Source organism: Cardiocondyla obscurior, linkage group LG01, assembly GCF_019399895.1.
Source record: "Cardiocondyla obscurior isolate alpha-2009 linkage group LG01, Cobs3.1, whole genome shotgun sequence".
In the NCBI taxonomy this organism is placed as follows: domain Eukaryota; kingdom Metazoa; phylum Arthropoda; class Insecta; order Hymenoptera; family Formicidae; genus Cardiocondyla; species Cardiocondyla obscurior.
This window is the reverse complement of record NC_091864.1, coordinates 694,403-720,217: the sequence shown is the minus strand read 5'-3', so window position 1 is coordinate 720,217 and position 25,815 is coordinate 694,403. Positions and strand designations below refer to the sequence as shown.

General features: G+C 44.6%; 1 protein-coding gene across 10 annotated transcripts in view; it reads right to left on the bottom strand.

Annotated features, from left to right (window-relative positions):
* Dlg1 (discs large 1) overlaps positions 1 to 25,584 on the bottom strand; it is a 298,681-nt gene extending 273,097 nt beyond the window's left edge. For 9 of the 10 annotated variants that reach the window (XM_070654229.1, XM_070654254.1, XM_070654221.1 and 6 more), the window contains exon 1: positions 21,063 to 25,584. The gene's annotated coding sequence lies outside the window, so the exon portion shown is untranslated. The remainder of the gene's footprint in view (positions 1 to 21,062) is intronic. The other variant, XM_070654178.1, reaches the window with a different exon arrangement.
* Positions 25,585 to 25,815: the final 231 nt, after the last annotated feature.

Genomic DNA, 25,815 nt, shown 5'->3' with positions numbered 1-25,815 from the left:
CCTTTCGACTTCACTGAATCGCCTGGGAAATTCATCTCCTCGGAACACTCTTTCATCGTATGTACCGTGCGTAAAGTAGCCCGCAAATGAGCACTGGGAATGGAGTAGCGTTCCATGAATTATAAGAATCAATATAAGAATAAAAATATCATATATACACGTACATAAAATAAAGTTATTCGCGTTGAATATAATAATTTTATTATATTTGAAAATATCTTTACGAATTTTCGACCTCGCGTGCTAATTAAATTGCAAAGCAGCATTGTTCAATATTGATAATGGCAAAGCGGAAAACGGTGTTAGCCGAAGTTCCTCTGGAAACGATAATCTTCTCCCCCTTTCGTGAAATATCACCCCGCAAACGATGTAATAAAATCAGAAAAGCGGATTCGTCGAATAAGCCGGAAATGCTTCCGGCGGTCTCGGGATAAGAAATTAGTCATACGTACAAGATACAGTGTGCTATTTCACGCGGCATATTTTTGCACCGTGCATTTACGGGCAATGCTAACGACCGTCTCTTATTTTTCTTTTCCGCCTCTTTCCGCTATTTTCGCGCGTATTTATGTATCTATGCAGCGTATCATGAATATCGGAGCAGAGCGTTTTTGCGCTTTAACGCTTTCATGGGATTTAACACGGCCACCAATCATCGCCTCGGTTGTTTCAAGAATTATCGCGAGAAATAAAGTCCTCCTGGCGGAAACGGGAAATAAAACAAAGGCTAAAACCAAAACTAAAATAAAAAAAATTCTATTCTATATGTATATAGTTTAATTTTTACATCTAATTAATATGTTCCTGGCAAAGACGGCCTTCGCGATTTTCCTGTACCTTCCCCGCACCACGCGCGCGGTGCGATAAACAATACGCGCTCAGTAAGACATTGAGCAGAACAGAATACTAACTACAATTTTTCTGTTTCAGATAATATTCAACCATTGACGAAGGATCAACCCGACATCCCGCAGACATCCTGAGAGGAGGAGGAGGCCCAGGAAGGGTATCCTGCCCCGGCGGAGCAACCCATGGGTATGTATTAATTTTTTCTTTGGATTTTTAATAACGTTTTTTAATTTTTTTTATTTAATTAAATTTTATATCTACTAAATAATTGTTTTATTTTTCTGTTTCAGGTCAAGAGAAACTCCGCTGCGTCGCATCGCTCAGTGCCGCACGCCGATTCGAAATTATACGAACTGCAGCCAGTTCGTCGGTCGTTCGGGGCTGCCGACAGTTACCGGGCGTTTTTTTACGATTATTTTTAATGCGGGAGTGTCGAAAAATTTGTTAAGTAATTTTCGGGATTGTAACTTCACCCGGTCGCGTTCGCGAGTTTCCTGTGCGCGGAAGGATGGCTCGTCACGTCCCATCTGAGAGGAGGAGCAGGCCTCGGATAGGCATCCTGCATCGGCGGAGCAACTCTTAGGTAAGCATAAATTTCTTTTATAAAATCTTTATTAAATAAAGACTTTAATTTTTTTTTTATTAATTTTTTAAAATAATATACATGTCTACATTGATATATTTCTTTTTATGTTACAGCCACCGGCAGAATTCAACACCTCCGCTGCTATGCAGATTGGTAAGTCGCATGATTTTTTTATTACTTTGTAATTGCGTCTCTTGAACCGCTAACACGTCGTCGACCATTAATTACTCAATTGAAATTATCATAGAATCTATTATAATTAATTAATGTCCCTATTATAATAACGCGCACAAATTAGGGCCTTTAAAAAAAAAATGAAAAGTAAAAAGAAATAAATTAATAAAATAAAATAAAAATAATAAATCAAATACTGAATAAACGCGTAAGTTATTTACGAATATAATAAATTGCAAATAATAACTGTGATAAATACATCTATATCCTTTCGTTTCGAAATATTTCTTTAATGAAATGTAGCAATTATCAAAAGAGCAAGGAGAGAGAAACAGAGAAAGAGAGGCGCGAGTTAAATACTTCTTGCAGTTTCATTAACTAAATGAATCATCGATGTAAAGAGTCAAACACGCGTTTATACGTAGAGAAGATGATATTGAGCAGCTCGTTAAAAATCTGTCGGCAAAGATCTCTTCATCTTCCGCTTCATCGCTCCGCATTGACGAATCGCACGATCTCGCTTCATCCCCTTATGGTTATTAACGAGATTCGCTACGACTGGATGCGTATCATAATTATAATCTCTTTTCCGTATCAAATAATCTCGTTTAACATACTTATGTTGTTAATCTTTTTTTTTTTTTTTTTCTCCTTCTTTCAATACCGTTTCAATAGTTAACGCTCGCGCGTCAATTTCATGACGCAAAGACGCTTCTAAATGTATCGGAGAATAAAATTAACATCGAGTTCCCTCCCGCACCGACGATCCGGTGAGCATTCTGCAAAACGCGACGTTCTCTATTTACTTTCGCGCAAACTTCCCGTCATTAAGCCAAGCTTACCCTGCTCCCGTAAACACGTATTTCCACATGCTCGCCGTAACGGCTTTACAAACTCCGCTACAAGATTATAGTCCGACGGTACGAGGTAGGTGCATCTAAAAGCGACAGCGCTATTATGAAACGCGACATCTTGCAGTCGTAAAGCATGTAACAGATGGACGGGCGCGATAAAGAAAGTTGGAACGGTCTTCCCGTGGACGATCCTCTTCTCTTTTGATAGCGGCGGTAACGGAAATGTAACGCCGCGCCCGCCGAAATGTATTTTCGTATTACTGCGGATGTAATCGGCCGTGATTTCCCGATAAAATGCAGTCATATTCTGGAAATTTGGAAAAAGACGTACGCACAAAGTCGAAGGAAAATCCCGCATGTACAACAATATATTCTCCCTTATATTTCCCTCCTCCTTTCCCCCTCCTCCCTTCCTGATGCGGAGAATGCAGACGTAAGAAATATCCGGATCGCGGACTTACCGTCTTCCCCTTTTTCCCCCCGTCCTCGCGAGCCGCTAAAATATTTTATTCGACCGAAATCCTCCGTGCACGCAACGACGTGGAAATAGCGCGCACGAAAGGATGCAGAAACGCAAACGTAGGAGAAATTTTCTCGTTCGCGATATTGGAAGGATAGAAAGAAAGAAAGGGAACAGAAACGGGATCGGAAAGGAAGAGAGAGAGAGGGGGAGGGAGGAGGGATCGTTCTCGTTCTCTAATTAAATAACTTCGGTGAACATTCAGGCGCTCAACACTGATCAATAAGTAGCATTTCCCGATCTGCTCGCGGCGCGATTCTCGGATTTGCGCGGCCTGAATCATCACATCGCTTGCTACCGAGCTGCTCCGTGAAAGGATCTAATTTGCATTATTGACACAAAATCCCACCCGCGGCGGGATAGGGCCTCCGCACACATCTGAGAATCTAACCGGCGGCGACCGAAGCTGCTCTCCCGTGGTCGCTTATCTCCTCGAAATCCCGCGGCAATCCGCACGGAGACGCGACTGACGTCGGTATCGCGTAGGAAAAAGGAAGGCGCGGCGAAAGCGTCCGTGAGAGGAACCCGGCAGGTCTTTCCTTTGATGCGAATGTAGTGATACCGCTGGCGACAGCCCAAGTAGAGGCAACGACCGCCCGCGGGTCTCCGCCTGATAATCGGGTCGTTGCGGAATTGATATACATGCGCGCGGATCGTAAATCACGGATTTGATTCACGGCCAAGATTCCAGCGGATAAAGGAGGCGAGCGCGGCTGTTCGAGTGCGGGCGATAAATTCGACGGTTACATCGCGTACCAATGTCCTCTTTTTTTTTTTTCTTTTTTTTTCTCTCTTCTTTTCTCGTTTACCCCCTTTCTCCCCTCTCGCGCGGCTGCCGCGAATTTTCCCGAGGATACTTTTCCATTCTCCGTAGTACCGACTCACTACCGAAGACCGAGACGTCTTGGTCTTTTCCAGCCAATCGAATTAGATTCCGCCTTCGCGTGGTGGCCTTTTGTATTAATCTCCGGTGGGAATGAAGCGAATTCGCTAGTTAATTTGTTGCTTCGATATACGCGAGCTCATTGTGTACGGGAATGACGTATTCTCCGAGAGCACCGAGAAAGAGATGAATTATAGGTACAGAAATTCCTACCGTCGGCGTAGATAATAAATCAAAATTCGCGAGAATAATTTAATATCATATTTCAACTTTGTATGCCATTTTTTTTTTTCGCCGTTACATTTAAATAAAATTTATTTGAGTATTGTACCGCGAATAATTATATGCGTTAATTTATACTGTATTATATGCGCATGGACGCAGAGTAGAGAATAAGAAAGATTTTCCTTTTTCGACGCGTGCTCGGTGCTAGTATCGTTTCGTAGGACAAGCACCGACGAATACTCGCGCTAGAAAAATCAGTGACAGAGATGTATCGCGGAATACATATTGCGACATTATCGGTATACATCGAATTACGCGATTTCGTGCTTCGCTAAAGTGACGGACTCGAAAATTTCGAATTCTATTACCGAAAATGCACGTCAACGTTGAAAGCATAATATATTTCGCGTTATAAAAATACATTCTAATATGTATTTTATAGACATATTTGTGTTACAAACTACGAGCACGTAAAATATAAAATTTTCGGAGGTACGACATTTTGATCGACTTCAAAGAAACATTTTCAAAAGGAGGTACGGGAGATTACTGCCGACGCACACGTGTCCCGCCGACGCCTTCGAAACTTCGCGACGTATCGCGAGTATTCTCGATGAAAAATTCTTAAACACGTATCAGCTCCTGCTCCGCCGTACGTTTCACGCGAATTTTTCATAAACCGCTTGCGAGCGCCAGTTTGAAACGCGAGAGGCTCGTTCTGGCGGGCTTTTAATCGTTTAATCATGCATCGCGCTTTTACGCGTCGAAAATGCATTAATAACAGCTCAATAATACGCGCCGGCGATTCCGCGTTACGCGCTCGTTGATTTATCAGTGCTTTTTACAACGCGCGTCGTATTAAACATTCGCCGGTATTCAAAGAGAGCGGCGAATTGAAGTAATAAATTTATTTGCCGGAAAACAATGATAACCGCGGCGGCGACGGGCGTCGCGAAAAACCGTCGCCAAATTGGCGACGAACCTCCGCCGGGTTTCATCTTTCGGCCTCGCGCTCGTCGGCGGTTTTAATGTCAACGGTGCTGCTTCTGCCGCCCCCGACCGAAACGAAAATAAATAATACAGCGAAGTGCGCAACGGAGTGACGCGCCATCATGCTCGCCGTAATGTGGGCGCACGTGTTCATATTTCCAGCGTGAAATATTATGAGTGATAAGGGTGCGCGTTGCGCGGCGCCGCGGAAGGAGAGCACGGGATTTATGGAGCCGAGATACACGGTACGCGGCGCGTACGTTCGCCTTTCGTTTAAATAATATTTTTATTTTCTACGCGGCGACGTGCCCGTCGGGGCAGTCTTTTTAAGCGCGACTAACCCAATCCGCGTCCCGTCCGTCGATATTCCGAAATCGTGCGAATTAACCCGCCGGTACGGTGATCGCCGCGAACGATGTTAATGCGCCTGGATTAATGATTAAACGGAATATTCATTTATCAAGTGAGGAAATAGCGACCCTCCTTCCTCCTATTGAGTGAACAAATGCACCCAATTCGGTAACCGTATGCGCGGCTGCTTAATGAACCGATACGGGCCGTATCTGCTATCCTAAATAGTAGGGCAGGCGGTAGGAAGCAAAGGTAAATGGGCCGTCCAATATAGCAATTCCCTTCTCTGCTGTTTCGCGTGTAATTTACCGGCGCGAGAGGCGAAACGGTAGCGGCGAAAGCGCGGAGGGCCGGGCACGACTCCGGAGTATCTTGGAAGCGAAATAACCGAGGTTCGGTCGAACGAAAAGGGAGAAAAAAAAAAAAAGAAAGGATCGCGCCCGGCGGAAACGGCGAACGAAAAAGAGAGGGATACCTCTCCGTGTAACGCTAGCTAATTTGAATTCCACCGCGGTAGCAGCTATCAACTCTGCCGCCCCACTTGTTCCTGAAGAGGAGAGCCGGGCTGCAATTAATTAGAAGCTCGGCCGCGCCGATGGCCGTCGGGATGACAAAGCGCAGCGGAGCGCGACGTCGCATTTTCCATGTGTGACTCGAGATGCTCGCGTCAAATTCAGATCCGGCGACTTCTACAGTCTCACCGTCTTACGGAGATTTTCCTCAGAGTTTCTTTCGGAAGTCGTTTGAAGTTTTCTGATATTTTTCTTGAAGCGAGAACTGACTCCTTCAATTTTATTTTTTCTTTCTTTCTTTCTTTTTTTTTAACTGTCGTTAAATTAAGGAACTGATTACGTGTCGGATAAAGTTTTGATCGATATTCTCGCGGTGATCCCGGCGTGTAGGATGTATTTAGAAACGGCAATCAATGCACAGAGAAATCATTTCTCATAAGCTGATTGGGGTAGCGAAAGATACTTTACGCGGGGACGTAATACCGTCGCTATGGACGTGTATAGCGACGGCACGAACATCGGCTGCACTCCGCTGGATTAACTCTTATATCATTCCGGAGTGGGACACGTTGACCATTATTGCGCCAATTAATAATGTTGCCCGGCCTTATTACTCGACTCCTATCGCGCTTCGTGCTTCCGACAAAAGACACACTTTCCAAAACTCCTCGGGCGATCTATTAATCGCAATTACCACATTATCCATTACACTCACCTACTAATTGTAAATAAAATATATCTCCCGCGAAAGACGGACTATTGATCAGCTTGCAATCACGCTTCGTTCAACGTAAATTAAATTTAATCTGGTGACCAAATAATAATTATCATTACACGTTTTTATTAAAAAAAAAAAAATCTATTTATCTCACTGATGAGGATCAATTTAAAAATCGTTATTAAAAAACGTCGATTGTTTTTTTTTTTTTACTTTTTTCACTTTAAAAAATATACAATACGGATCGAAGCGAGCCTGATACTGTCATATATAATTCAGGTAGCCGGTCTTCTCGCGTCTTTTCATTTCGCAGGTCACCAGATTTTTTTTTTCGGCAAAGTATCCCGCTTATGGCGTTGTGCCAAAACAACTTCGCGGGATCCCCGGAGATTGTGTACGCGCCCGGGGTGGCGATGCATCATCCCGGCGGATGTCCTGAGCTTCGTTCGCGTCCTCACGGTGCCTCCTCGTCCTTTTCACCGTCCCTTTTCCACCGTAGGAAACCGGCAGGAAGAGTACCATTCGACTTTACGTGCCGCCCCGTAATCCCCTGTTCCTCTTTCTCCCTTTAGCAGAAGTTAGGCAAATAAAGTAAGCTTTATGACGGTCGGCCCGATATTTATGGCCCGTCCGCGGCGGCTCGCCCGCGCCGCGGCTTTCGCGCCGGATACGCATTGTTGCGTTCCCGTATCGCGGAGAGAACGTGGCACGTGCAAGAAAAATGCACGCGACTTCATCCGACCTTTTGTACGTCGCCGCCGCGAAGAGTACGTCGATACAAGTTTATTCGTCGCGCAACAATGCGCCGAAGTAAACGCGGCTCTTATCCTTATCCCGAATCTCGAACCATTCACTCTCCCATATAATACCGTTTATTCGGCACTTTACTGCAATATTTCATATAAAATATTTCTGAAGCTTTATCCAACGTAGCGATAAAATTTGTAATTAATTACAACAGGGTTAATTTTTAATCAATTTTTATTCTCTTTTTTTTCTTACATAAAATGTTAATAAATGGAAAACAATTTCAGTAATTAAGTGAGATGAATATTAATAAAGAAGCGGAACATGTTGCGGCGTGTAAATGTAATTTAAGAAAGGAATTTTCTCGCGACGGCCTTTTTGTACGATTTCTCGTGCAAGATGTTGCACGTAAAGTATTTTTCTTATCAAAATTGCGCAGATCTTGTGCGTGAAAGGGTTGGGAACTCATAAAGTAGAGGAAATATCTCCTTGGAATTTTGTCCGGAATCCGGGCGAGGTTTGATAAAATTTTTGGTTCATCCCGGCAATATCGGATCGATGCCGGGGCCGGACGTGAGTAAGGCTCCGCTTTAAAGAGCTTCTCGGCAGAGAGTAAATCGCCTCTGATCGGTGGAATGGGAGTTCGAAAGATCGCACGTAGTCTACCTGGCTAAGAAAGTAGAGCGCGTATATCTTAGAAAGAAAATATTTTCATCCTCCCGTGAGCGTGATAGAGGGATCGCAGACGTCGCGAGAACAGCTTTTTACGGCTTAATGATCCCAGGATCGTGTTAATTTCGTATCTCCGTACGGGGAAACGGAAATGGCCGGCGCGACGACGACGTCCCGTCTCGCGTTAGGAAAGAGAAAAATCGCGTCGCGCCTATTTCATTCGAATTTCGTCAGCCAACGCTGCAGTAATTACAAATTATTATTTAATAATGCGAATGCAGCGAAGATTTTTGCGTAAAACGGGCGGGACGAGTTTCAGCGAGTTATGTAAATTTAATGCGATGTAAAACTCGATTTATTATGGCAAAAACTTTTATGGCGCATTAATCGAGCTTAATTAAAACATTACAGAAGGAAAATACGGTCCGAAAGGACGCTGCTAATTACTATAATAATTCATTTCCGATATTGTTTCAACACCTCCGCGTAGCAACGATGATACTTTATCGAAAACACGTAGGTAACAACAGCATAAACTCCCCCGAGGCTGTGCTTTCGATTCTCAAGTCGCCGAGCGTGGCTTTGATACAATAATCATTAACGCAAATACTAATAATAATATTCTGGCAATAATATTATCAACTAATAATTACAGTTAAATTTTACTTTCGCAAGCAGTCGCTTTGAATACCGATGCATGCAATTTAATGGTATAGTCCACGCAACGATTCTTGAAGGGATAAACAGAGTGTCCGGTAAAAAATATTTTCTCCTGAATTTTATTTTATTGCCGATATTTACGCTTCGCGCATAGACAGATATATACGATGTACACATTTATATTCCGTGTTCATATAACGTAGATATCTATTTGCGAAATCGGGCCGGGGTTGTTTTCGCCGATTTGCGAAACTTCGATTTTTGGCCAATACGCATTTATGTATTTACTCGCGAATAAAGTCGCAAATAAAGAAGCGAATAAAGTCACGGCAAAGTAGCGCTCGATAGCGAAGGGCGCGGGACAAACTTTTTCGCAGCCGCGCCGCTCCACATCGTCGAATTTCCACGGTTTCTCGCACAATATCCATTTTTCCGGAAAACTTTCCGGGCAGACCCCTCTGAATTCCAGACGGCGGCGCGTCTGACCGTACGTGTCGGCTACTACTTGCGCGAAGAAATACGTATTGCGGTAAGCGGGCTCGAGAACGACGAAATACGACCGGCGGTATTCTATACGCGGGCTGGGATGTACGACGGGAAAAGGAGCATTAAGAATGACGAAACGCAGCGGCGAAATAGCCCGCGGATTTCATTACGGTAAGAACGCCGTAGCGGGGGGACGGAATATGAGTCCCCGTAACGAGATGACAACGCCCGTGGCGCGTGGCGGACGGCACGGCCACCGTGGCTTTGTAATAACCGAATCTAAATCTCGGCCGGTTGCTCTCCCGCATTAATCAAAAGGGAGTTTCGCTTCGTGCCCCAGCTGCGTTAAAAGTGCCAAAGAAATATAAAAGTGCATCCCGTCGCGCGCGTACCGAAAATTAAAAAAAAAAAAGAAAAAAAATGCGATCCCGGTTTCGCGGTGAGTTCGCGGCTTTCGAAATTCGAAACTTGTGATCGTGACCGTCAGAGTCACGTTATGCTCGAACGCCGAACTGCCCGGACGACGAACTTTGACCCGCTCCGAATTTTGATACTGGACATTAACGCAGTTAGTTGACTTTCGCAAGGGGAGGTAGACCGCGGCGCGAGGACGGGGGAAGAGATGGAGGAAAAGGCGAAAGGGGAGGGGAGGAGGCGTGGAAGGTAATGGCAAAATATAATAGTGTCGCGCCGGCAAGATAACCGCGGTCACTTTAGCCTGCAAACTTCAAAGTACATTACACCGCCATTATCGTACCTCTTCAGCACCCGCAGAGGCAACGGAGGTAAGAGAGATAGAGCGAGGGAAAAGGGGGGCAAAGAAAGAGGATAATATGATTTACGTTTCGACTTCTCTGTTAACCTCGGCCCAAACGTGATCCTTCTCGAAGGGGCGGGTACGTAGGAGACGCGAAATTGGCTTCCCGACTCTTTCGGCGATATTTCTTCGCTCAGAGGCCTCGAAGCATCGCCTCTATTTTAGTGTCCTGAACGACCCTTCTCGACGCGCCAGACGGCATACGTCATCCACGACGACGGTGAAACGCGGCGGTCGGAGCTTCCACGGGCAGAAGGTAGATTTTCTGGGTGGAATATCATTTAATATTCGCCGCGCGCGAGAGGCACGTGCGCGAAATTGAGTTATAGAAAAACATTATTCGGAAATAATTCAAAAAAAATATCCAGAAATAATGTCCGCGCAGGTATAATTTACGTGCGTTATCGAGGCTTAAAAGCGCGCGAGTTAAAAAGCTGCCGCTATTCCGTCGTACGAGCCCGAACGAGAGCCGCCTCTGAATTAGAAGCGACAAAGCTTCATTCTCGCGGTGCGCTATTAAAATCATTCGGACGTGGAATTTATTAACGGTATCCGCAAATGACCGGCGATGCGATGCAAACAGCGACATTCTTGCGGATGAGATATTAGATTTCCCGTGGAGATGCGCGCGGAATGCAAAAGCGATGTTTGTTTTCACGTGAGCTGGATATCGAGCTATTGTCATATGACGTCAATATGGGTAACGCGCACACGGGCGTCCAGTTGCAGAACCGCGTAGCATGCCCAATAGAATTTCCCCCTGACGACCGGTGGTTTCCAATTAGGATGCGTTTACAGGTGCAATTAACGATTCGAACGATGCCGCGGATGCGTGATGATGATGAATGAAACGCGCGCGAGCAAAGAAAGACTGATGAGATTTCGCCGATAGCTTTCCGAACAATGTACACGACTCAAAAAAATCGAGTGATTGACGGCGAACAAGTTAAATTTTTTTTTTTTTTTCGAGAAACAGCGAAATTCTATACTAGATTCCATTGTTAAACTTTGAGTTCGGAAAAAGAGAAGCATCGGTATTTTTTAACAACTGTCGTAAAATACTCGTCAACTATTTTGCCAGTTTATTATTATTAAAAAAAAAAGAGTCATTTTCTCTATAGAGAATATGATTCTTTTTATGCAAGATGATATTACGAAGGAAAGTTTGATCATAAACGATTTAGTTCCGGAAATACAAGGTTTTCAACAAAAAGAATATAGATATTTTTGAAATCTCGAAAACAGTTCCGATTGTTCTCCTGTGAAATGCATTGTGCGTTGGTGGATGTTAATGGGTTAACTTTTTTGACGTACGGATAATGACATTCCGACCTTAATGACTGCCTGAATGCTACCGATAGTATCAGGATTTTTCAATTAATAAAAGTTTATTACTGACCATTACGAATGCACGGTAAATTTTCAGAAAAAAAAAAAAAATTGGAACCATGATCAAACTTAAGAAACGACGTCCTACGTTTTCAAAACGTACCTAGACATTTTTTTTTTTTTTTTACTACCCTAGAAAATTTTTTTTACATCCTGATTTTGTTCTCCAACAGTTTCTACTAATCATTTATAATAAGAATTTCTATTATTAACTGATATTACAAATTCTTGCTTGAAACTTTTAAAATGTAAGAATAAGAACACCTGCAGATGTCTTTAATAATAAATGCGAATAAAAGAGGATTGAACTGAATTATTCATGGCGCGTTAATAGCAACGTCAATCCTCTTCTGTTTTCTTTTAAAAATTTGCATCGCTGCCAATTTCGCAAAAATGCGCGTAAATATGAGGGAGGAAAGGTGTACATTATTTAATTATTATAAAAGGGCGTATGAATATGTAGTAAAACGATCTTCGACGATGCTAAGAAGTTCTTGGTCTTTGAAAAGTTAAGACGCTTAAGGCTCATTGGATATTCGACACGGAGTAACTTCCAACGTGGAGCTCGAATTACAATGAGGCGATGGCATCGTCGCGGTCCCATCTAAATCCCATAAGTACAAACCCCCGCGGTACTTGCAGCCCAGCTAAGGGTTAGCTTACGAAACGGTATTACGTGCAAACGCTAATCAATTTATTTGCCGATTCGTCAATTTGAGGGGAACCGCTGTTCGCCGGTGTTTATTCGTAATTCGTCCCGTTTGCTTCGCTCGGGAATCGGCATAAACCGCTCCGTACTAATGATTAATTATTTCTCGAAACAATTGAAAAATCACTCGAGCCGAGTGAAAAAGAAATTTTTCAACAAACAATTCACGTATCGATGTTATTACATCTCTACACCAGATATTTAAATGTTTAAAAAACACATCTCCCTTCCATTTGTCCATTAATTAAACAAGAGATAAGCTTTTTATTGGATTTGGGGCGGGTTTCTTTCTGTTCTCCCGTACTCGCGTCGAGCACGCCACAATATACTCGCTATTCGTCGGGCTGAATCCCGGCTCACGGGGCCGTATTTTCACAGTCGATCTCGGATCTACGAAATTGCGTAGAGTTCGGCTCACGCAAATTCTCAAAAACATTCGTGCCCGAAGGTCCATTTATCTTTGAAAACGCGCGGACCTAATGCATTTTCCTTGTAAAGAATATCGCGATGTGTTGCGACAGTTTTCTAAATAAATTTACGGCCGCGGACAAACAAGCGATACGTGCTTGCGTCAATGCATAACTTCTGCTTCCAAGTTGTTATTGGTTTTACCCATATTTGCCCCGCTCTTTTTGTTTTTAACTTTATACATCTAACACACGTGGTATCCAATCAAGATAAAGTATCGTGATAGAAGACACGTAAAAACATGTTATCCGAGCGAATGGATGAGAAAAATTATCGAACGCGTATCGTTGTCTTCGGCACGTAAATTTGAGACTAGCGTGCGAGCGCGATATTTCCAGGATGCGCTCGCGGCAGATAGGGGCGACGCTTTTAACGACATCATAAAGCACCCTGGGTACACCAGTGGCTCACGTATCCATAGCAGTAAAAAAAAAAAAAAAAGGAAGGAAGGAAGAGAGAGGAAAATAATAAAAGTGCATCCACGCAGCGAGGGTGGACCTAGTACCGTCGCAGGCGTCCTACTTTCGTCGTCGACGCGATCCATATTAGATATTGCGACACTCGATAAACACGAGACGGCTCGATCAAACGACCCCGATTAACGAAATTACATTTCGGTCGCGACTCCGAAGCGCCAGCGTTATTATTTTTTACGCGGCACAAAGTAGGGCTAATCGCCCGCGAGGAGATTTCGCCGCGTCGAATTTTCCGCGTGATGAAAAGACGGGAAGGATTAGCGATGTATCGACGCGTATGCGTGTTTGTATCGTAGCCCGGCTTACGGACTACAGCGTGAAACAATTCGCAAACTTGCAGTCGCGCCACCACGTTTCGCGACGTATCGGATCGAAGAGAGATTAGACCCGGATCACTGCCCCGTTGTCGAACACGTTCCGACACAGGCGTCCGATCCGACAGCCGCCCGCGGCTGATACTTGTCGCCAAAACACACCGGAAACTGCTTGGCTATTAGGTCGGTATGCGGGGCCCTCGTTTCCGAAAGCGGACCCCCGCGGGACGTGTCGCGCCAGCTTGGTGCGCACCGCCGATACAGATTCCGTTCAATAAAAGCCGAGGTGTATCCAACACGGCGCGGCATTTCAACCGGAATAACGCGCGACGATAAAACTCTCGTCGGTCCGTGCGGTTAGCCGATAAACAAAAAGAAAAAAAAAAAATCTCCCAAACAAGAAAAAAGCGAAAAAGAAAAACAACAAACGTTCCTCCGATCGCGATTGAATCTGTCCGGCCATTGATTTCATCGCAATATACTAGTCGTAAGTCAGCGAGGTCAAAAATAAATATATCATTAATTGAAGTATGTCGCGGCGCGCGTACGGTTTTCGTAATAAAATAATGTTCGCTGATTTTGTATTTTTATCGCGATTGATTAAAAAGTAAGATTCTTAAGAAGTTATACGTGACAAAACGCCTAAAGGGCTTCGGTGCTTTGCGAACGACATAAATTAAGCTGCAACGCGCGGTAAATATTATTACAAACTTTCTCGAGTAAAGCATGTTTTATAGAAATGTTATTAAACTTCCACTTGGCCTTACAACTCGCCCCCGTCTTGGTCGCGATCTTGGATAGCCCTGACGTGAAACAAGACGGGCGGAGGAATGAACTTTCAAAACTCAAGGCAGCGGGGGCTTGTAACATTAAAGAGAAGGAAGTTTCCTTAAAAAGGAATGTATAAAGAAAGGTGTAAGTCGGCCCTATGTCGGAAACTTCATCAGAGTTCGTTCGCGTCTTCATATTTCCGCTCAACACTGACACGCCTGCTTTATTCAATCCTGAGTAAATCGTTCATCTCAAATTACCGGATGCAAATTTTGTTTTAAATGCGCGTGAATAGTACTCGCGTAGTGATTACTTTCAGAAACATGTATAAAAATAACGAAGATCTTTTTTTTTTTTTTACCGAAAGGTAATATTAATAAGTTTGAATTTAACTTCCGTTTTTCTCTGGTAAAAATTATTTTGCCGAACGTCACGTATATATAACTTAATTCTTACGCTCCGTAGATTTAATTTAATTTCCTCCGTCGCTCCTCGCATATTTATATTTACCTTGGGTACCAAGATTCACGGCGACGACGGAGGAGAACGGCCAGTTACTCGCCGTCGCCTCTGTTCGAGGATCTATCCGCGTATTTATTCATTCCGGCATGCAAATACGAGAACGAGGTGTCCCGAGGAATATCGACGTCTCCTCCCTCACCCGCGCGAGTCATAAATATCTTCCCCGATCTAAATCGCAAATTAGATCCGCGAACAAATCCGCCGGCAAATTCTTGCCTTTCGAACTCAACCCGCCTTCGTTTCGTGCGGCGTGTGTGGTTACCGTGATTTTCTGCGCCTCACGTCTGCCCCGGTGGAAGCGCGAAATCAAAAGAAACGTCGAAAAAGAATCGCGAATGCCATCGTTCGAATTCCGATTCTATCCCACCGTGATTCATCGAGCGGGCTATCGAAGGATTTTACGCGACAGAGCCTTCACAGAGAAACAAATATCCGGGCAACAAGAACGGCGAACGTTGCTTTTTACGGTCTGACAGTAACGCGGAGAATGCGCGCGGCAACCGATGGGAATTCCATCCATTTACGAATTTCTCGCGGGATTCGAGATGACGTTGATTGTCATCGTTCTGAAATATCGATGCGGAATCGTTTTGCCGTAATTACGTCATTATTATTCGGACATCCTCTGGATGATACTATCACGGTGCGAGATCTGCTTAGCTGACGCGCTTAATTTCTCTTTGAATACGTCGTGAGGTCCCGACCGCTGAGGCAAATGACTTCTGGGATCGTCCCCGTGTATCCTTGGCGCAGCGCGGCGCTCTTCCAAATATCACTGGGAAAATTCCCGTCGCATATTCATCCGCCGTTGGCGCAACGAGGGCACTCGCGCGCAGTAATTCTCGCGGCGACAACGTCCCAAGCCGGACCGCAAACATTTAATTAAACCAACTTTCCCGGGGAAGCCAAAAATGACCAAGTATTCACATATCCTTTCAGCATTCGGCGCAATTTCGCGGGAGCTCGTGGAATTTAAAAGTCCCGGGTTAGCTAGCCGTCGTCGACCGAGCATGCCGGAGACATCTTTCTTCCTCGGTTGTCTCCAGAGTGCACGAGACACTCTTTTTCATTCGGCTCTTTCATCTCCATTCCATGTTTCCTCACTTCTCGTTATTCCCCTGGCCCCGCCGACTCGCTGTTCCCTATATCTCTCCCTTCCCTCGCGCCGCGGTTCCCGCTTTCTTCGCGTTTCCCAGGATTTTTCCGGCCCGCGTTTCGCCCGCCCCGTAAGTTACAGCTCGGGAAGGATATGACGAAAGTTCCGATCTCCCTCGCCTCCGTGACGTTGAATATTCCGTTGGCACGGCGCACATATATTATTCGCCAGAAATTTACAACGAGGAAAGGATCGCTTCTCTCGAGAAACGTCGCCCGAACTCGATTTAAATAATTCCGTCCGTATCCCGGAGTCAACAATGTCGGGAATGCGCAAATACGCGTCGCAAGGAACCGAAGTTTTATTTCAACTCCTTTCTTTTTCTTATCTTTTTTATTTCTCTTATTTTTTTTTTTTTTTTTTTTTTTTTTATCGTCGTTGCTTTTTACTTTCTTAAACGGTCACGGGGCAGTAGGACATATAACGACGTGAGATAGAATAATATAACGGGGATGTTGCGAAATTAGCGGCGGCCGGGCTGTCGTTCTCGGGACAACGTTCTCTTCAAGGAGATCCAGTTGAATTAGAGCCACCACGGGGCCATTGTAATCAGTCTTGACGCTCCAGCAGGAATAATTACGATCCTCGTGAAACTCGAGCGGTTCAAATTTGCAAATCCCGGTCTCGTTGCTCGTGAAATTTGTCGGATTAACTTTACAAATTTATCCCCCGCGCGCCCGCCTCTCGTTCGAGTCCGCGGGATATCTTCAGCGACAAAGTCGATTATAAGGGGGATCCCGGCTTTCCGCCGGAAGCGGCTTAGAACGAATATCCCGCGCCTCTGTTTATAAATAGCTGCAAATAAAGTTCCGTTCGCTTTTTCTTTTTTAACAGTTTCGACGATTTTTCGCCGCTCGGGGTTTTAGCAAAGTTTTCCCCTCATTCGATCGAGCCGGATTGACCCTGTTTTTCAATTTACGGTGAATTCAGCGTGACGTGACACGGACACTTCGCGGACACGAAACGCTTCCGGGCCGCGTGCGGCACTCTCGTGTTACGCGCCAGAACACGCGTACACGTCGATGCTCGTAGTCGATTCGTTTAGGCAGCGGCGCATTTAAATAACGCATTTTCCGTCCGCTACGTTGATAAATATTTAGCTTACTCCGGAACCGGTGCGCGGAATCGATTGGAAGTTTACGAAGAGCGGCGGACGAGATCGCGCACCGTGACAGGAACAGAGAAACGGAATTGCTTTTGACGGATTAACTTTTTAAATCGCTCGCAGGAGAGGGTGGCATCCTGATTGGTTGTTTGTTGAATAAACTTGCGCAAGAACCGTAGTTCATTCGGGGTGCGGTTCAATCTCCGGCGCATCCTCGACTCCCTGGCAGACGGTCGGTCCTTCACCGCGGCGGATTATTGTGTTATACGCGCGGCGCGATGCCGAGAAACGGAAAAACGATCCGACGACCGGGTAAAGAAAGCGCTCCTCAAAGGGTCGAGAAACTTCAAATTTGCCTCACAATATATCATTAAAGAGCAGAAATCCTGAAAGGTACCGTTACGCGCGTTCTCCCGGTTCTCTTGAATCGCGCGCGGCGAAAACGTGCAAGAGATGTAGATTTCTCAGCTTACTTTACGCGTATTCTTTCCTCGTTATTCGAAGACGCGAAGCCAAGTTGCGTTAAGGAGAAAAAGATCCGCAAAGCGAGGGAGAGGAGAAAGAGACATATTGTTCGACGAATTACAAAACCAGCGAGGTTTCTTACAATTTATTGCATTTCGTGAAACTGCATTCGAACCGTTTAACAATGTACCGATAAAAAGTAAGAGAAATAGAGGAAGAGAAACAAAAAAAAAAGATAGGAGTAAGAGAGAATATTCAGCGGAATTCAAAAACTGTTGCTCGAACCCGCGCAGCTTACCGGTTCTCGAGCAAGATCAGTGGGACCGATCAACGATTTGCATATCCGACGAATATCAGTTCCTACAAATTTGCGCGTTTGTGGCAAACCCATGGACACGGAATTAGTTTCGCGCCGCGCAAATACGTATGCATTTGTATCAAGCGGCCGCAAGATATTGAAGCGCAGATAACGAGACCCAATTCGAAGGATGTCACCGCGACAGGACGCGAAAGGAGGTCTAATCGTAGCTTGTTAGACGGACAACGTTTTCCGCTAATGCCTCTAATCCGATTCGACGATGGAATAGAATTGAATGAATATTCCCGTTACTGGCTCCACCGGTCGCACTCGTATCGATTACCTGAATTTATGCAATTAATTGTCACTTTTCTGAATAACAGATGAATATTAATTAAATCGTTATAAAATAATCAATTCGGGGGAAAAAAAAAAAAAAACGTTTGACAAAAAACTTTATTCTACAATTAATATTTGTGATTTAAATTCTGATCTTTACAAAGATAATCTTTACAAATGTTTTGCGAGTACATATATATATTTTTTTTATAATATATAACTTTTTGTAGTGCCATCGAAATGCAACATTTATGTTACGGCTTTATTTTGTCGAAATACTTGGAAATATTGACGGGGCATTGGTCAGACGATTGGATATTTAACGTCTGCTTTTACACGCGTCGATATAAAATTGTACGTACATTTGCCTACAAATATATAGACCGGAGGATAAACTGATAATTCGAGAAACGCGACGAATTAGCACAACAAATGTCATAAAAGCAATATTCGATTGAACGCGGATGTATGGCCGACCGGAATTATCCAACGTTATAATGAAGCAAAGCGCTGCTGGTGCCGCCCAATTAGTTTAATTATACGTACAAACGTCCATATCAGCGCTGAAAATTCTTCCACCGTGAGCTATTTGGCAAGCGGCATGTTATAGAGGGATAAATATATATACCGATATAACATCATGAATATTGTATCAGTAAGCAAACATTCGGTACGATAAGTCGGCTTCAAATGCGTTTCATGAAATTCGGGCAGCGGATTTCGCGCAATTAAATTTTCACAAATCTCTCGACCGTCCGTTAAGCCGTTATCGCGATCACCGTTTGCTTCAATCGCCCGTTGTCGCGTTAGCCCGGCACCGTAATTAGAACGATAAAGAGCGCAGAAGACTAACTGGATATCTCTCTCATTCTTTCTCTTTTTTTTTTTTTTTTTCTTTTCCCTTTTATCAAGTGGCTGACCTGCCGACCCCAATTGTAGGGGCGGACAAAGAGGCCAGGGATGATTTTTTTTTTTATGTCCCGCTCGTTTTTCACGCCCGCTCCGTAATATCGCCCGTCAACTTTGCCAAACTCGCCCCGAACTGCGATATCTCTCCCGTTTCCTCCGTCTCGCCCGTCGGCCCCGTGCCGGTCCACCGCTATTCCATTGCCCCGTCGTCTCGTTTTTTCTATTCCCATTTCCCCGCCACCTACGGCAGACGCTCTATTTTTTTTTTTTTTTTTTTTATCGCGTATGCCAGCAATTTATTTGGCTGATCGTTCTTCCGAGAGTTGGCCATAAAAATCGTTACACCAACCAATTGTGTCCGTCGAACACGTTTTGTTCGTTCGATCGCACGCGTGACGAAACTGCCGAACAGTGTCAGACGAAGAAAATGACGGCAAGTAAGAGAAATCGTCCTCTCCTTCAATTTTTTTTTTTTTCTCCCCCTTACTATTCCGCGATTTTTCGCTCCTTCCGCGCCAAAAAGGTACCGACGACGGCGTTTTTCATAAATGCCCCGCGCTTCCCTCGAACGGTCCACTTTATTACGACTGAGAAGGGTGGGATTATTGGACATTTATCGCCGCGCTACTTTAGTTTTATTGAACGCGGAAAAGCTTCGTTTGTCTTCACCTCGGTTCGCGCCCGCCACGTGCATTCCGCTGAGGGCATTTTATTACCGGATACCCCGGCGATTTCCCGTCGAAAGGAAACGACATTTTCTACACTTTACATCTAAGCAACGATTCCCGTAAACAGCGCTAATACGTTACACGAGAGAGCCGTAACGAAGTAACAAATGCAATACGGGAATTGCGACGACACAACCCGCCGCATCCGTAATTATTCGCAGTGCCGGAATTGCAAACAATTACCCTCCCGCAGTCTTGAATTGTATAAAGATCTAAAATCGCTTTTCTTCCCGCTTACGCCGGCTTGCGTCGCGCAAATTGTCGAAAACTTCGCTCGGCCGATCCGCGTAGGAAACGGAGAGCTAGAAAGAGAGGTAGGGACAGATTTACACTTGCGGAGCAAGAGAATAAATATTCCAACGTGGAGAACGAAGAGCGGGGTGACGTCTTTTATGGAGCGGCGCTTTCGATGTTGTCCCATGAAAATACTTCGAGCTTCGCCCGACGTCGCTTTTCCACCGTCGGGACAATGGCGCGACATTTCGTACGAGCCGCGAAAACAAAGGGCGACGGTTTCTTGCTCACGCTCCGTCTGTTTTCTCGTTACGATGTTCCGGGAATTCGCTTAACTTTCGACGCGGACCCCGACTTGTTCCCGAAGAGAAAAGGAGAGACGAGACACGTCCCCCGCGCGCGCAGCCGCAGTTCCATTACGCCCGCGGTGCAACAGTTTTACGTCCGGAAGTAACAACTTCTTCTTCTACTTCTCTCCCCTTTTCCACGGGATATGCACGGCGCCCTAAATAAAACGGTGGACACGTAAAACGCAATGTGGGAATAATGATTCGCGACGGGAATGCACGTACTGCCGATCGCAAATACCGCGACTAGTTGCACCGCGCGTTTATTAATTGAGATTTATTTCTAATCCGATTATCGGACGGATTAAAGTAAGTCGATTAAATTTACTTCGCAAAAGAATCGCGTCGATGATCGCGAAGCGATTAGTTCGCGTACGGTTCGCGTACATTTTAGCCTGCTACGCTTTTTATTTATATGTTTTGTTCCTTCATTATTATAATTTTAAATATACTTAATAAGGAGTTTTTTAATTTTTTTTTTTCTAAAAAAAATATAAATTTAATCGATACGAGCTTGCCTCTGTCTCTCTTGCAGCAATTACATTGTATAGGACTTTCGGGAGTAGATATGAGTTTTCTTCGATTGGAAGAGCGCGACAGTCCATGATAATCGGACAGTTACGGCATTTCGTGTTTCAATTTTTAGACTCTGTAACATATCATTTTTCATTTCGGAGCAGTTGCCAACAGCATCAGTAACTGGGGTGTTTCGCAAAAATCGGGTGGGATAAAAATTTTCGCGAAAGAAAAATTCTCCTCTAAACGCGTTTCGATTTCATTTACGTTACCTTCCTTTCGGCGCTTTCTCGTGTCACACATGTGTCACGTGAGCCAATTATCGGCGAGAAAATCACACCCTCGCGCTCGTTATCCAGGCGCAAGGCTAATCGCATACGGATAAAAATCCCTGCCGGGCACTCCCTTACTTTTACACTGTTATCACTAAAGCGGTCGATTCGGCTCGTTGTATATTCAAGTCTTTTAATTCAAAAAATTGCTCCTGGAAATTGTGGACCTGTATGGTCAGGTAAAACAAAATCGTGAAAAAAAAACTCTCCCAAGAATTTCCCGCACACGCGCTCACAAACGAAGCAATAGTTTTTTTTTTTTTTTTTACGCGCAAGCTTTTATTACAATAAAATATCTGACCGGTGGAAAGTTAATTAATCAATCATTTTGCATGTGAAGCACTTCCTCTTTTTTTAATGAGTCTCGTTTCCCGAATTTTTATACATCAATTTCGATTCTAAGTAATACAAGCTCGCGCAAAAAAGAAAAAAAAAGTACCACTTCGAATTCTATACCCGGCCCGTCGAGATCGGCACAAAATTCAGCACGCACGAGATAGATTATCCTCACTGATCACGGGGCGCAACACCGAGAGCATCTCTCCAGCACACTCGACTGGAGGTCGTCGCTCGATCAAGCCAACAAAACTGGGCATTGAACACGCTTCATCGACGCCGAGGAGTTCTCGATAAGACATCTGTGCTCGAGCGAGCTCTCATATTACACAGATTATCGTTCCTATCGTTCGGAGATTCCTGTTCAACATAATGCAATTGGCGAATCGCGTCACAAAGCACATTAGAAAGAAAGAAAGAAAAAAAAGAGATAAAAAAGTAGGAAACCACTTCGGTACGCGTAGATGAAGAACGTGAGAGCTTGTTTACACGCCGATAGAAACGGTATCCGCGCACAGCTTAAAGAAGTGAAAGATTGATCTCACGAACGATTGGACGGCACGTTCGGCAAGTGGAAAGAGTTAACGCCGATGTCCGGCCGTCGTTGTGGCGCGCGGCGAGCCACTGACTGCCTCCACCGATTCCACGCCTTTCCCTATTCGCTCCCACCCTGACTGTACACCACCTACACGTTCATCCCTACCACTTGAAAGTCACCCCCTCACCCTTGGCGCACCCTTTCCTCAGCTACCGTCAGCGCAAACGCCGCAACCCTGCTCATCCCTCTTTTGCGCGAAGGATTCGAGGCCACTGTTTCGGTCGTTCTCCCGGCTCGCCCGAGGTGCAGTTTCACTCCTCCTTTTGCCAGGAACCGAACCTACGAGCTCTTTTCCCACTTTTGATGGCTCTACCAAGACTTCCACTCCCGACCCCGACTCGTAATTCAGACCCCCAATCTCGAACAAACCTTCTCTTGAGATTGCCCGTGTTTTATTAATTAATTATCAACGAGTTACGGGCTGATTAATAATTTTTCTGCGAAAATAAACGGCTAACTCTTACAGGTATTCACGTCCGCCGCGCGAAGTACTCCGAATAAACGGCACACTCGCGAGAAAATTTAGTTATATGCACGAGCTCATTAATTAAACACGCCATTACTATATAGATACGCCCTAACGACACGAAATATAATTGTATATTAATTGGGCGCTGCCAAATTTGAGTTTCCAACTATGAATTTCCGTAACTTTATACCCGCCGCCTGAATCTTTACCCAGCCGTCGTTCTTTTAAGAAGAAAAATCTGCGTAATAATTCCGCTGGCGCATTCCTAGGTGCAATCGCAAATTGCGTCATCTGCATAATCCGGCCGAGCTTAACAAAAATATATTAAAACGTATTAAATCGTAATTATGCGAGTTATGCCGTCCTGGAATTATCTCCCCCGTCCTGATACGTCGCCGAAAGAAGGAGAAAGAACGGGAGTGCACGTTAGTGTGCACGTGGCGCGAGCCTGGATTTATTTCATATTAAACTATGAGCATACTATTATTTCACGCGCCGTCGGACGACGATGGTAATCCCGCGACAAATTATCGCCGGATTCCGGCTCGCACCGGAATTCCGCCTTTTCTTCCGCGCTTCTGCCGTTCTGTCATGCCGCGCCGCACTGCGACGGGACCTCCCTTTTGTGACGGGAAAAGCGGCCCGTTAATGTTGCGCCCGTAGCTATATCTCCCGCGAGGCAAACTTCATTGCGGCGATTACGTATCGACAAAATTGCCCGGCCCTTCCACAAATGACCCCTTTACAAGTGAAGATAATCAGCTCTTTGTGAGATTTTTTTCTTTTTTTTTTTTATATAAATTTTAATATCGATTGTTGCATAATGTTTACCGTTTTTTTTTTTTTTTTTTTTTTTTTTATTCGCTTTGTTTCACGGAGCTAGCTGCATGATTTGGCAAACGACCGGATCGGGTAGAAACCAAAAGAGATTTTATTTCTCTCGATTTTTGATAATTTTACAGCGCCAACGTTCTTTATCAAAATTTTCGGTAGAAAATAAATGTAACTTTGTCGAAACTCTTGCTGTATGAGAAAAACACGTTGATGTTCGGTGAAACCTCGATACGCGAGGGACTTTGAATCTTTGGAAGTCGCTCTCCTTGCTCGGTAAATGCGCGCGATTCACGGCACAAACGACGCGGTACGAGCCGGCGAAGAATATGGATGCTAACGTTGAAGCGTGGGCAAGCTCAATCTACCGGACGACCTCTTTTTCTACCTAGCGATTCGCAAAAAGGATGAAAAAAAGGAGACCGGGTCGCCTTAAAAAAAAAAAAAAAAAGAAAAAAAAAAAAAGCAGCAGGTCGGTGCGCACCGGCGAAAAACGACCTGCGAGGGGGAAAATCCGACTCGTGCAATCTCGAGAACGTAAACGGACTTGTCGGCGACAGCCCTTGGAACCCGCCTTTCCCGTCGATACACAACGACGCCCGATCAACCCCTCGATGGTGTAAATTACGTCCGAGAGCGGTGTTCTCGCCGCGACTACAAAGATATAGAGCAGCAGGACGATAAAACAAACAAACTATCGTAGAAATTTTAATTTAGAATTTTCCCTAATTACTTTTCTCAGCGCCGAGCTTAAAAAAAACAAAATTCGATAAGCACACGAGGAAAAAAGATTTCACCGATACGAGCGATTGAACCGGAAATCGAATTCCGAGTCCCTCACTCCCCGGCAATTGTCTAAAGTCCCCGAAATTGTCGGAATCTAAATGGGTTAGCGGCAAGTACTTTTGCGAATTCGAAAAGTGCATTAAAAGCGTCTGCAGTAACAAAAAAAATTGTTTCTTTTAAATATATTTATTCGTGATATCTAATAGAAATTAATTGAGACGAGTTACTTAGACAACTGCGCTTAGGCTTTTATCGTTGCGATAAAATCACGAAAGAAAACGCTTTTAAAGAGTCACAGACGGGGGGACGCCGAACGAATCTGCTATTTTGCTTCGACGAAGCTCCGAACTGCTCATCTCGCGATCGATTACGGAAGAACTCGATTAGCCATGCTAAATACATCCTTCCGGCAACATCGTGGCAACTTTTCCGGTCGCAGTTTGAGTTGCTCCTTAGTAGCAAAGTTTTCGTTATCATCTTGGTACTTATCTCGAAAGTATGTATAGAGAGAGAACTTCTAGTTACTTTTCTCGGTTAAATTCGACGTAAACGTCGACAGTTAAAAGATGAGTTAGTGATAAAGATCAAAAAGTAATAAATATCGATAACGCAAAATTGTATTCCTATTTTTGTTAATTTATCACCCTCGTAAGTACATCGATCGAAAATAATTTTTAATTTTTATACCGCCGTGACAAAACGAATTTCATAAAATATATCAGAAACGGAGGATTATGAGAATATAAAATTTATATTAATGCACAACGTACACCGGTCTTATTAACTTCAATTGCTTTCGTACATCCCCCCCCTCCATTTCGCAACAGATTGAAAAATTCAAGTGCCACGCCTGCTTTCTGATATTTTGCCAGGGAAAAATGGTAGTGACGACATAATAGAAAAGCAACGGAAATAGCAAATGGTAAATAATATAGATAGCAGAATTGCAATACAGAATAATGGTAGACTCGACCCGTCGTTTGTTATCTCCCACTTATATGCGCATAAAATAGCGAAATGCAAGTGGGCTGGTGGAGAGCATCGGCAAAGCGCATACGCATACCGAGTATAAACTCCGAGCTTCCGCCAAGCGGATTATTACAAAGCTTGCGTATAACGACGTCGTAGGGGCCGGAGAGAAGAGCGCGATGGAGTAAGAGAGAAAGAGCGTTCCGCTATGTACTATTTATTGTTAACATAATTAGTGTGGCTCCCCGTGATACTCAGCAGCGCTCGTATCATTAAAGATCCACGAAGGGCTGGCGTGGGTGCCCGCGCGCGCAAAAGGAACGCGGGAACGATGGGTTTAGCGTCAACGAATCCACGCCGGGTTAGCCTCGTCATTATTTCGCGCATTTATTTGCCATTTGAACGCGGAAAGCGACGGCGGTGTTTCAAAGAGCCATGTGCACACACGGCGTGCACACGCGCGACCGGAACTGAACTATTGCTGCCGCGACACGGCGGCCGGGCCAGGGTCCAGTACACGAAATGATGCTGTAACGAAGTAACAACAGCTATTCGAGCACGCGAGGCTCGTATTGTCGTCACACGTCGCGTTGTATGCACCGTCTAGTGTATGTACCTACTCCGGAATGTTACTTCGAATACTCGGGCGGTCATAGAGATCGTAACGCGTTACAACTGAATTAATGGAGAATGCATGAACGTTT